Source organism: Panulirus ornatus, chromosome 52 (assembly GCF_036320965.1).
Source record: "Panulirus ornatus isolate Po-2019 chromosome 52, ASM3632096v1, whole genome shotgun sequence".
Classification (NCBI taxonomy): domain Eukaryota; kingdom Metazoa; phylum Arthropoda; class Malacostraca; order Decapoda; family Palinuridae; genus Panulirus; species Panulirus ornatus.
Window position 1 is genome coordinate 15,399,157 of NC_092275.1, and position 10,338 is coordinate 15,409,494.

Here is a 10,338-nt window from a genome sequence, read left to right on the forward strand (position 1 = left end):
CGGAAAAACATTTTATTCCCCCTGAAACTTCCTATGCAACACACCAACACCATCAAAAACCCCGAAGTCTAGGAGAGCCAGACTAACAAGTGCGTCTGTCTCTTTTTTGTGACGTATCTTGTGTATCCAGCAACAGATGGCGCTGATGGGCGTCGCTCTATATAAACACCTTATGCCAGGCTTCTTCCCTTTTTTAACAGAGTGGGAAGTCTTGGTAGTGGTGGGTCCTCAGGATGTTCCTGACAGCTCGGGTGAAACCATTATTGACTTTCCTGAAAGATGAGGGGGGTGAGGAGGGAGTAGGAGAGGGAGCGCGGGCGAGAACCTCCGAGGCTTGAAGGGAAGGGCAGCTCTTAGGGAGTTGGGAGGGAGGGGCTGCCCTTTGGGGGGGGGGGAGGCCTTGGAGTGGAGTTCCTCCAAGTCCCTCATGGGCGAGGGAATGAGGTATGGGGTGGGAGCAAGTCTGCAGGACGAGAGGAGAATGCACTGTAAGGTAGAGGGACAAGTATGATGAGGAACAGATACCTTATGGAGTAGGGAGGAGCCATCCTATGGAGGAGGGTTGAGGAATGTACTGGTGGGGATATGGGAATGGTGGTGATGTGGGAGTAGCGGTGAAGAGGTGGAGATGGTACTGGAGACGTGGAGGTGGTGTTGGAGACGTGGAAGTGGTGATGGAGAACGCGGAGATGGTGAAGAAATCGCGACGGGGGAGATGAAGAAGTTCAAAAACGTGTTTTGGCGATTCAGGGTTGGAGAGGCGTGCTGTATTGATGCTGGTGGTGGAGAAACGTAAACTGAGCCGAGCGTCCAGCTGTGAATGGCCTGCCGAAAGCCAAGCCGAGCCAAGCGTTGAGCCTCAGGTGGCGGTATGAGATCAGTGGGCTCTTCGGCTATGGATGATTGCCAAGTCTCAACTGAGACAAGAGATTGTGAGCCAACACTGTTGTGGGAGGGCGTGTGTGATGGTGGCGCCGAGTCTAAGCCTGAGATAACCAAGTCTGAAGCTGCGATAGCCAGCCTGAGCCGGGTACAACCAAGCCTGAACCAGGATAATCAAGACAACCTGGGATAGCCAAGTCATAGCCTGCGTGAACCGAACCTGGACCTGCGATAAACAAGTCAGCCTGGGATAACCAAGGTTTAAGCTGGGATAACCAAGCTTGAGTCCGGACTGCAGGGACAAGGGATATCCCAAGACAACATGGAGGCACTCAGCTCGCCCCTCACGTTCTTCTCTCTCTCTCTCTCTCTCTCTCTCTCTCTCTCTCTCTCTCTCTCTCTCTCTCTCTCTCTCTCTCTCTCATGCGGTAAGCTAGCACTTCAGTGGATATCAAGTTCCACCTCTGTGGGCCAAGGTCGCCGTCTTTTCTTCCCGCCTCGCCCGTACGTGGGCTGCTGCTGGCTCTCATTTCACACATACACAACCTCTCCGCCTCACAGATAACACTTGACAACACGTAACACACACACACACACACACACACACACACATACACATGCACACGCTCCGTGCCTCGTAACTCTTAAGATTTTCCTGCGGGGTGCACTACGCGCTAGACCTGCCACTTGACAAAACCTCGTCCTTATTACTCGTAAATAAGTACTCTCTCTAGGCTAGTAAGATGAATCTGGGAGTCTTTCACAACAGGAAAATTCAACGTAGAAGCAAAAGGAACAGAGTATGAGAGAGGAGAATGGTTCTATCAAGGGGACCACAGAGAAGTGTCGGCTCCTGCACTGATTGTACGAACGAAAATGACAAAACAGAATCAACTTAATAAACAAGAAAGAATCCAGCTTCATTTCACGGAGAAAACAGAGGGACTGGAACACATGGGTTCCCATGGAAGGCTGAGAGAGGTCGATCTATACGGCCTGGAAAGGAGAGACATATAGAATAGATAATGTATGCGTGAAAACAGAGGAGGTATTTGAGGAATGTGTCCCCGGGATTCGAACCTCCACCACATGAAAGAGAGTTATTAACTCCGCATGATCTCGGTGGAATACATGACAAAGACACTACGCAGAGGTATGTATGAGAGCTCACGAGGAAACGTGTTGAGGATGTTTACAATGGTCTGCCGTGCGAAAGAAACACCAAGAAGGATCAAGTAGAGTAACATCCACAAGAGGAGTAAGCGAGGGTTAAGACACTTCCAGATGAACAGGGAACAGGCAATACTGCACCGCGCGTGACAACGTAGAGTTCATCATAGCGTATAAAAAGTACATGAAGTGAGTGGTGCGCAGTCAGTACCCCGGATCATGGGAAAACCACATCGTATATACAATCGTTAGGTAGGTAGGTGCTCTCTCTCTCTCTCTCTCTCTCTCTCTCTCTCTCTCTCTCTCTCTCTCTCACACACACACACACACACACACACACACACACACACGCACACACACCCGCGTCCCGGGCACTAACTTAAACGTCATAGCTTAAAATCTACTTAATGAAACAGCCCCTAAGACCGCCACTTTAATTAACTTAGACAGTCACTCTTGGGCACACCTCCAAGACAAGTAAACTCCACTTGTACACCATATATACATGCAAATGAGAGCCAGGGAAATCTAAACCCGTTTTTTTATGACCAACATTGATTAAATTACTTCCTAACTCCCATTATTACTAACATCTATTGTGTTAATCCTTAATCCACGAAGAGAGACGATTTGTTAGTATGGTAAATACCTAATACAAGCTCTAATGACGTCGTTTGGAGGAAAATTACCACAAGTCTCATCTTATAAAGCCCGTGCTGGGTGGCCGTAACGACAACACCATAGAAAACTTGCATGATGAAGGGGAAACTCAGAGACATTGGCCCCGGGAGAGAGAGAGAGAGAGAGAGAGAGAGAGAGAGAGAGAGAGAGAGAGAGAGAGAGAGAGAGAGAGAGAGAGAGAGCCTCTTTAGTTAACAAAGGGTTTGTTTCCTCACACTTTACAGGACGCAAATAAATATTTGTAAACGAGTTGGGGAACAAAGAATACATCGAGAGTGCATCATGAAACCCTTGGTTCATTCTATGTTCTTAAAGACTGCATCAAATCACTGATAAAAATATTTTTTCTCTCTTTGATTGACCTCTGATCATACACCTGTGGTTCGTCTTCTGACGTCCTTGAGATCGCCACGAATCACTGGTAAGGATATGTCAATTCTTTTCACGGACCGCGAGTGTGTTACACACAATATATCCGGCGGGGGAGAGCGCGGATTCCCAGCCCCAGCTTTAGCATGCATGACTGAGACTTGAACACGCATGGTGCATTTCAACCAAGACCTCGGCTTCCTCTCTCCAGGATATCTGAAAAACGACCCCTTCTCTTACAGCCCCCTCAGACAAGAGCTCCACCTGAGAACGGATAGGGAAAGAAAGAGAATTAAAAAAAAAAAGGGTCGAATATAAAAAGAAATCGTGGTAACAGAGGTAAAGGAAAACGCTGAACCCTGGTGGCTGCATTCAGTGGGCGAATGTAAACAAATAAATTCGAATCTGGATTTGCGGCTGGAATTCACCCAGAGCCCGGGCGGGTACGGTAATGGCAGGACGGTAGCGGCACCAAAGAGGGCGAGAGAGAGAGAGAGAGAGAGAGAGAGAGAGAGAGAGAGAGAGAGAGAGAGAGAGAGAGAGAGAGAGAGAGATTCTGCTGAAGCACTGTGTCCGCTACAAGGAAGCCCGGTTGTGTGAGATCTTCGAGACCTCTGTGGTCTAAAATCTCGTGGCACTTCGTTACAACGCAGGGGAGGGGAGTCTTCTCGTTATCTGTACTGCATCGGCAGCATATCTAATTCATCTTGAGTCATTACGCCTTTCAAACACTTAAATCATAATGACTGCGGGGGATCAAGCTACGGCAGCCACCTCTTCAACCACCGCCGGGACAGACATTTCTCTCGTGAAACAAAATGACACATTCATCGTTAGATATTCATCGGCGCCATTATAATTATGATATTGTCAATTACTAAACAATGCGGGTAACTCTCTATCTGTCTGTCTATCTATCTATCTATCTATCTACCTACAACTTATCCTTATCTTTCCTTCCTACCTCAGGAAACTTTTCCACGGGGTTCCCGCAGCGTTTCAGGAAGCTGATCCCTTCCAACGAGAAGGACTTGAAGTCAAACAAGAAAAGTGCGGTGATGTACTGCCTTTGTCCTTGTGGGGCGAGTGCGTGACAGCTGGGGAGTGTGTTCACCCTTCTCAGTGATAAGGTTGCATCTCTTGCAGGAAGGGTCTTGCGTTCTGCTAAATCAGGGTTCATAATGTTGGACGGATGGGCGGTGCAAAGACGAGAAAGTGTAACTCGTACATGTCTGGGGGAGTGTGATGCAGATGGGTGTATGTCAGGTGGAGCGGAGTTGAGTGACTGGTGTGAGGGGGAGGGTCAGTTTAGTGCTTGTTGAGTCATTATAGTGTCAATATGTGTTGTTACTGTTGTGTTTCTTGGGGAATTAGGGATTCAGAATGACCAGTCTCGTGAGTTATGTGTTGCTATGTGTATGAAAAAAAAGGTTGTGTGTATGTGGACTGAATAGCAGCAGCAGCCCACGCGCATATGAGACGGAAAGAAAAGACAGCCACCTGAGCCAGGGAGGGGAACTTGATAGCCACCGTAGGGAAGGGCTCTTCGCTGAGGGCCGTTAGGTAAATATTACTCTGAAGGGAATATTTTGGTTGGCAGAGGGACCACACGTGTGAGTTTGTTATTATTAGAAAACTTGGGGAGGTTCCCCATGTCTGGCGAGTCGGTGTAACCAACCAGGCAGCCTGAGACTCCCTCACCAAGTTCCTGCAACAAAAATGGAGCGGAATATGGATCGCATTGCCCAAGAGTTATATAGAATTTTCCCTTAACTTTATACGGCCATTGATCTGTGTCTGCTGCATCACAATACTTTACTGTGTTTCCTTCTCCGCTTCATTCCCAATTTCTCTCTCGCTTTCACTTTCCATTCCAATTTCATATATATATATATATATATATATATATATATATATATATATATATATATATATATATATATATATATATATATATATATTCTTTTTTTTTTTCAATCGCCTTCCTTTTAATTAACAAATGAATGATAAGTAGAAAAGTAAGTCACATATAGTGATCGTCCGAGTAAGACCAGCCCAACCGGTCTTTCAATTTTTGTTTACGTATGACGTCACATGGGGTACCAACACTACTCTCTGTTCAACGAAGCGAGTTAACACACAAGCGACGATACCATGACTTATATAACGTTAGATACATGTTATATATATGTTGATATATGTTATATGAGAGGTAGAACCACAGTCCGTGGAAGGCGCGCAGCCCAGGGGGGTGTAAGCACGCGCGCGCGCGCGCGCACGCCCTCCCGCGCCACAATCCGCAGGGGAAGCTGACAAATGAGCCTACACCCGCAGCTCCATTTATCAGTTTTCAATTACCCTCCTGCCAAACGGTATTCACCACAACAACCCCGTCTCCCTTCCCCCTTCCCTCAGCCACTACAGTCTTTTATGCTTGAGGACTCCAAAGGGCAAGGAATCACCCTTATCACCACGGCGCGCAAGAGTGAGGATCGTTCGAAAGGGGGTTTGTGTAGGGGGGAAACTGCTCTTGTGGTAGGGTGGGATAAGTGCGAGAGTCTTTTTACCGGCTGGATGGGAAGGTGGACTCGGAGGTGGTAAGTCGTCTTGCTGTTTTATGAGTGGAAGTCATCAGGAGTGGGAGGGAGGCCGCGAAAATGGCACATCTTACATTACAGACTAGTTAACGGTATTCGACTGAATACTCGATTTTGGCTACTATGAAACTCCGTGTCTGATACAAATTCAGTTTCTCTCGGTGAAAAAACTGAGATAATTATCTCTTTGGTTAACTGCGTCGTCATTTTTCCCTTCGACGTTCACTCATTATACGAGAGGCGTGTTACGGGGAGGATATGAATGTATTTAACTCCTTCAGCACAATATTACGACCCTCGGGCACGACAGCACGACTCTTGAGCAAGATAGCACGACCTTTGATCACGACGGTTCGACCTTTGAGCACGACCTTGTGACCCTTAGGTCTCCTAGGGTCAAGTCAAAGGACGTGCCATTATACCCAAAGGTTGTACGGTCGTGCTCAAGGGTCGTGCCGGGCCTGCTCTTGCGTCAACCGTTGTACATCAGACGGGAAGTAACCGTCCTACGCCAGGTCGAGAGGGGAGGAAGGCACCCAACCTCCTGAAGTTGGTTAGGAACATAAACAAAAACTTTAGATAAAGTCAAATGAGAGCTTGGACAGGAGGCGACAGGGGCAAGTTAGGAGACAAGGAGGCGGCTGTAACTTTGCCTTACTTCCTGTCATAATATACTGCAACGTTCCCCCGAGACACTCAAGTTAAACTTGTTCTCCTCCAAGAGTCTTTCCTATTGCATCTACTGGGTCCTCAGTCCTTCTCTGAAGTCTCTGTGTACTGAATGTTTCAGGACCCTCGCCCGACCTCCGCTTACCTCGTATATCTGGTGTCCTACCGTCCATATGGACCAACATGGTATAGTGGTTAGGCGATGGTGACCGTGACGCATTCACGGGCCATCCAGGGGTCGAGTCTGCACAGGTTCGAATCCTGCTTGCTGCAGCCGGTCCACACTTAACCCAGCTGTTCCAGCTCCCTATTGAGGCTGGTCGATAAAATGGGTACCTGGTGTGTGTGTGTATATATATATATATATATATATATATATATATATATATATATATATATATATATATATATATATATGGATAGTGTGAACATGTAATGTACATAGAGGTCTCATTGTTAGTACTGGGTGATATCACAAGAGATGTTCACCATATGACCATCAGTTCCTCCTGTCTGTTGTCCTTTCCTCTCTGTAGCATCTGCTGCGGTGAATCAGCTGGAGCTGTGACGATACGAAGAGAGAGACGGACGGACTGACCCACTTTTATCTGGGTCTCCGTGAAGGGTGATGCACTAGGGAAGAGGGAGAGAGAGAGAAAGAGAGAGAAGAGGTGAGAAGGAAAACGAGGACTAGGAGAAAACGAGACGAAACAGATTAGAAAAGAACATGCAAAGAGGTCCATGCAGTAGAAGGGGGGGAAAAAAAAAACGGAGAATTAAAAGACGTGAACAGGCAGAAAGAAAACATCCCATACAAACGGATGATCATTACGGTGAGTGAGGGAGGGAGGGAGGGAGGAGGCGCTGGCCTGCCTGGCGCAAATGATGGTAATCAACACATCTCCAACACAACCTCTTTAACAGGGAAACGTCAATTAATGGCCACCCTTCCCTAACACGCCCGAGTCATACGACACATTAACCCAACACCAGCAGTTGTTGTGTGTTGTGACGGTACGAGCGCATGACGGATATCCAAGTGAAAGACGCAAAAAAAAAAAAAAAGTCTATTTCCGAAGCGCATGCGTGATAGATATATGAAAGGGATCTTATACTTTACATTATTTCGTTATCTGAATATCATTTCTCTGGAGGAGATAAACCTGCTAACAAACTCTAAATGCTCATAATACCTCGTCTGATATAGATAATTTTTCTATTGTGTGTCATAGAACTGAAGTAAATTTTCTTTAAACAGGAAGCAAATGTTTCGTTCAGATACGGCAAACAGTTCTGGATATCAACAATGACTGTTTCAGGAACAACAACAACAACAACAGGAACGAGGCACGCGTGCGTAAGGAGATGCTACCGCCAATCCCTCAAGCCACTTGTGTGGCCAATCCCCAATCCTCTAATCCCCCAACAAGCTCGCTTGGCGCCATCACGAGTAACCTCGCAGTGTTTGCCTAATCCCCAGCAACACCACACACAGCCACCGGCGCCCACAAATGCTCTCGCTCTGGTCTTGCTATCAATTTCCTCTTGATGACCTCATCGTGACACACGATGTTCGACGTCACTGCTGGTGATCCCTCCACCGGATGACCTTTGACCTGTCATCCGCTTCGGGCAACTCTTCATTCAAACCTGGTGACCTCCGACCTTTTATTTCCTTGACCTGAGATGAACTGTAACCATTCATCAGTTCAATTATCAATCCGCTTAACTTCTTAAAGGCGACGGCGCAACTCTGGAACAAGACACTACAGCCATAAAGTACGACGGTACAACCACAAGTACGACGGTACAACCACAAGTACGACGGTACAACCACAACTATGACGGTACAACCACTGAGCACGAAGGTACATCCCTTGGGATCATGGCTTCACCGATATACCCAAGAGCTGTATCATAATGGTGTTGAAGGGTTGTACCACAGCACTGAAGAGTTGTACCGTCGTGTTGAAGGGGTGTATCGTCGTGTTCAAGGGGTGTACCGTCGTGTTCAAGGGGTGTACCGTCGTGTTCAAGGGGTGTACCGTCGTGTTCAAGGGGTGTACCGTCGTGTTCAAGGGGTGTACTATCGTGTTCAAAGGGTCTACCGTCGTGCTGAAGGGGTGTACCGTCGTGCTAAAGGGTTGTACCATCGTGTTGAAGGGTTGTAACATCGTGTTGAAGGGATGTACCGTCGTGCTCAAGGGGTGTACCGTCGTGTTCAAGGGGTGTACCGTCGTGTTCAAGGGGTGTACCGTCGTGTTCAAGGGGTGTACCGTCGTGTTCAAGGGGTGTACCGTCGTGTTCAAGGGGTGTACCGTCGTGTTCAAGGGGTGTACCGTCGTGTTCAAGGGGTGTACCGTCGTGTTCAAGGGGTGTACCGTCGTGTTCAAGGGGTGTACCGTCGTGTTCAAGGGGTGTACCGTCGTGTTCAAGGGGTGTACCGTCGTGTTCAAGGGGTGTACCGTCGTGTTCAAGGGGTGTACCGTCGTGTTCAAGGGGTGTACCGTCGTGTTCAAGGGGTGTACCGTCGTGTTCAAGGGGTGTACCGTCGTGTTCAAGGGGTGTACCGTCGTGTTCAAGGGGTGTACCGTCGTGTTCAAGGGGTGTACCGTCGTGTTCAAGGGGTGTACCGTCGTGTTCAAGGGGTGTACCGTCGTGTTCAAGGGGTGTACCGTCGTGTTCAAGGGGTGTACCGTCGTGTTCAAGGGGTGTACCGTCGTGTTCAAGGGGTGTACCGTCGTGTTCAAGGGGTGTACCGTCGTGTTCAAGGGGTGTACCGTCGTGTTCAAGGGGTGTACCGTCGTGTTCAAGGGGTGTACCGTCGTGTTCAAGGGGTGTACCGTCGTGTTCAAGGGGTGTACCGTCGTGTTCAAGGGGTGTACCGTCGTGTTCAAGGGGTGTACCGTCGTGTTCAAGGGGTGTACCGTCGTGTTCAAGGGGTGTACCGTCGTGTTCAAGGGGTGTACCGTCGTGTTCAAGGGGTGTACCGTCGTGTTCAAGGGGTGTACCGTCGTGTTCAAGGGGTGTACCGTCGTGTTCAAGGGGTGTACCGTCGTGTTCAAGGGGTGTACCGTCGTGTTCAAGGGGTGTACCGTCGTGTTCAAGGGGTGTACCGTCGTGTTCAAGGGGTGTACCGTCGTGTTCAAGGGGTGTACCGTCGTGTTCAAGGGGTGTACCGTCGTGTTCAAGGGGTGTACCGTCGTGTTCAAGGGGTGTACCGTCGTGTTCAAGGGGTGTACCGTCGTGTTCAAGGGGTGTACCGTCGTGTTCAAGGGGTGTACCGTCGTGTTCAAGGGGTGTACCGTCGTGTTCAAGGGGTGTACCGTCGTGTTCAAGGGGTGTACCGTCGTGTTCAAGGGGTGTACCGTCGTGTTCAAGGGGTGTACCGTCGTGTTCAAGGGGTGTACCGTCGTGTTCAAGGGGTGTACCGTCGTGTTCAAGGGGTGTACCGTCGTGTTCAAGGGGTGTACCGTCGTGTTCAAGGGGTGTACCGTCGTGTTCAAGGGGTGTACCGTCGTGTTCAAGGGGTGTACCGTCGTGTTCAAGGGGTGTACCGTCGTGTTCAAGGGGTGTACCGTCGTGTTCAAGGGGTGTACCGTCGTGTTCAAGGGGTGTACCGTCGTGTTCAAGGGGTGTACCGTCGTGTTCAAGGGGTGTACCGTCGTGTTCAAGGGGTGTACCGTCGTGTTCAAGGGGTGTACCGTCGTGTTCAAGGGGTGTACCGTCGTGTTCAAGGGGTGTACCGTCGTGTTCAAGGGGTGTACCGTCGTGTTCAAGGGGTGTACCGTCGTGTTCAAGGGGTGTACCGTCGTGTTCAAGGGGTGTACCGTCGTGTTCAAGGGGTGTACCGTCGTGTTCAAGGGGTGTACCGTCGTGTTCAAGGGGTGTACCGTCGTGTTCAAGGGGTGTACCGTCGTGTTCAAGGGGTGTACCGTCGTGTTCAAGGGGTGTACCGTCGTGTTCAAGG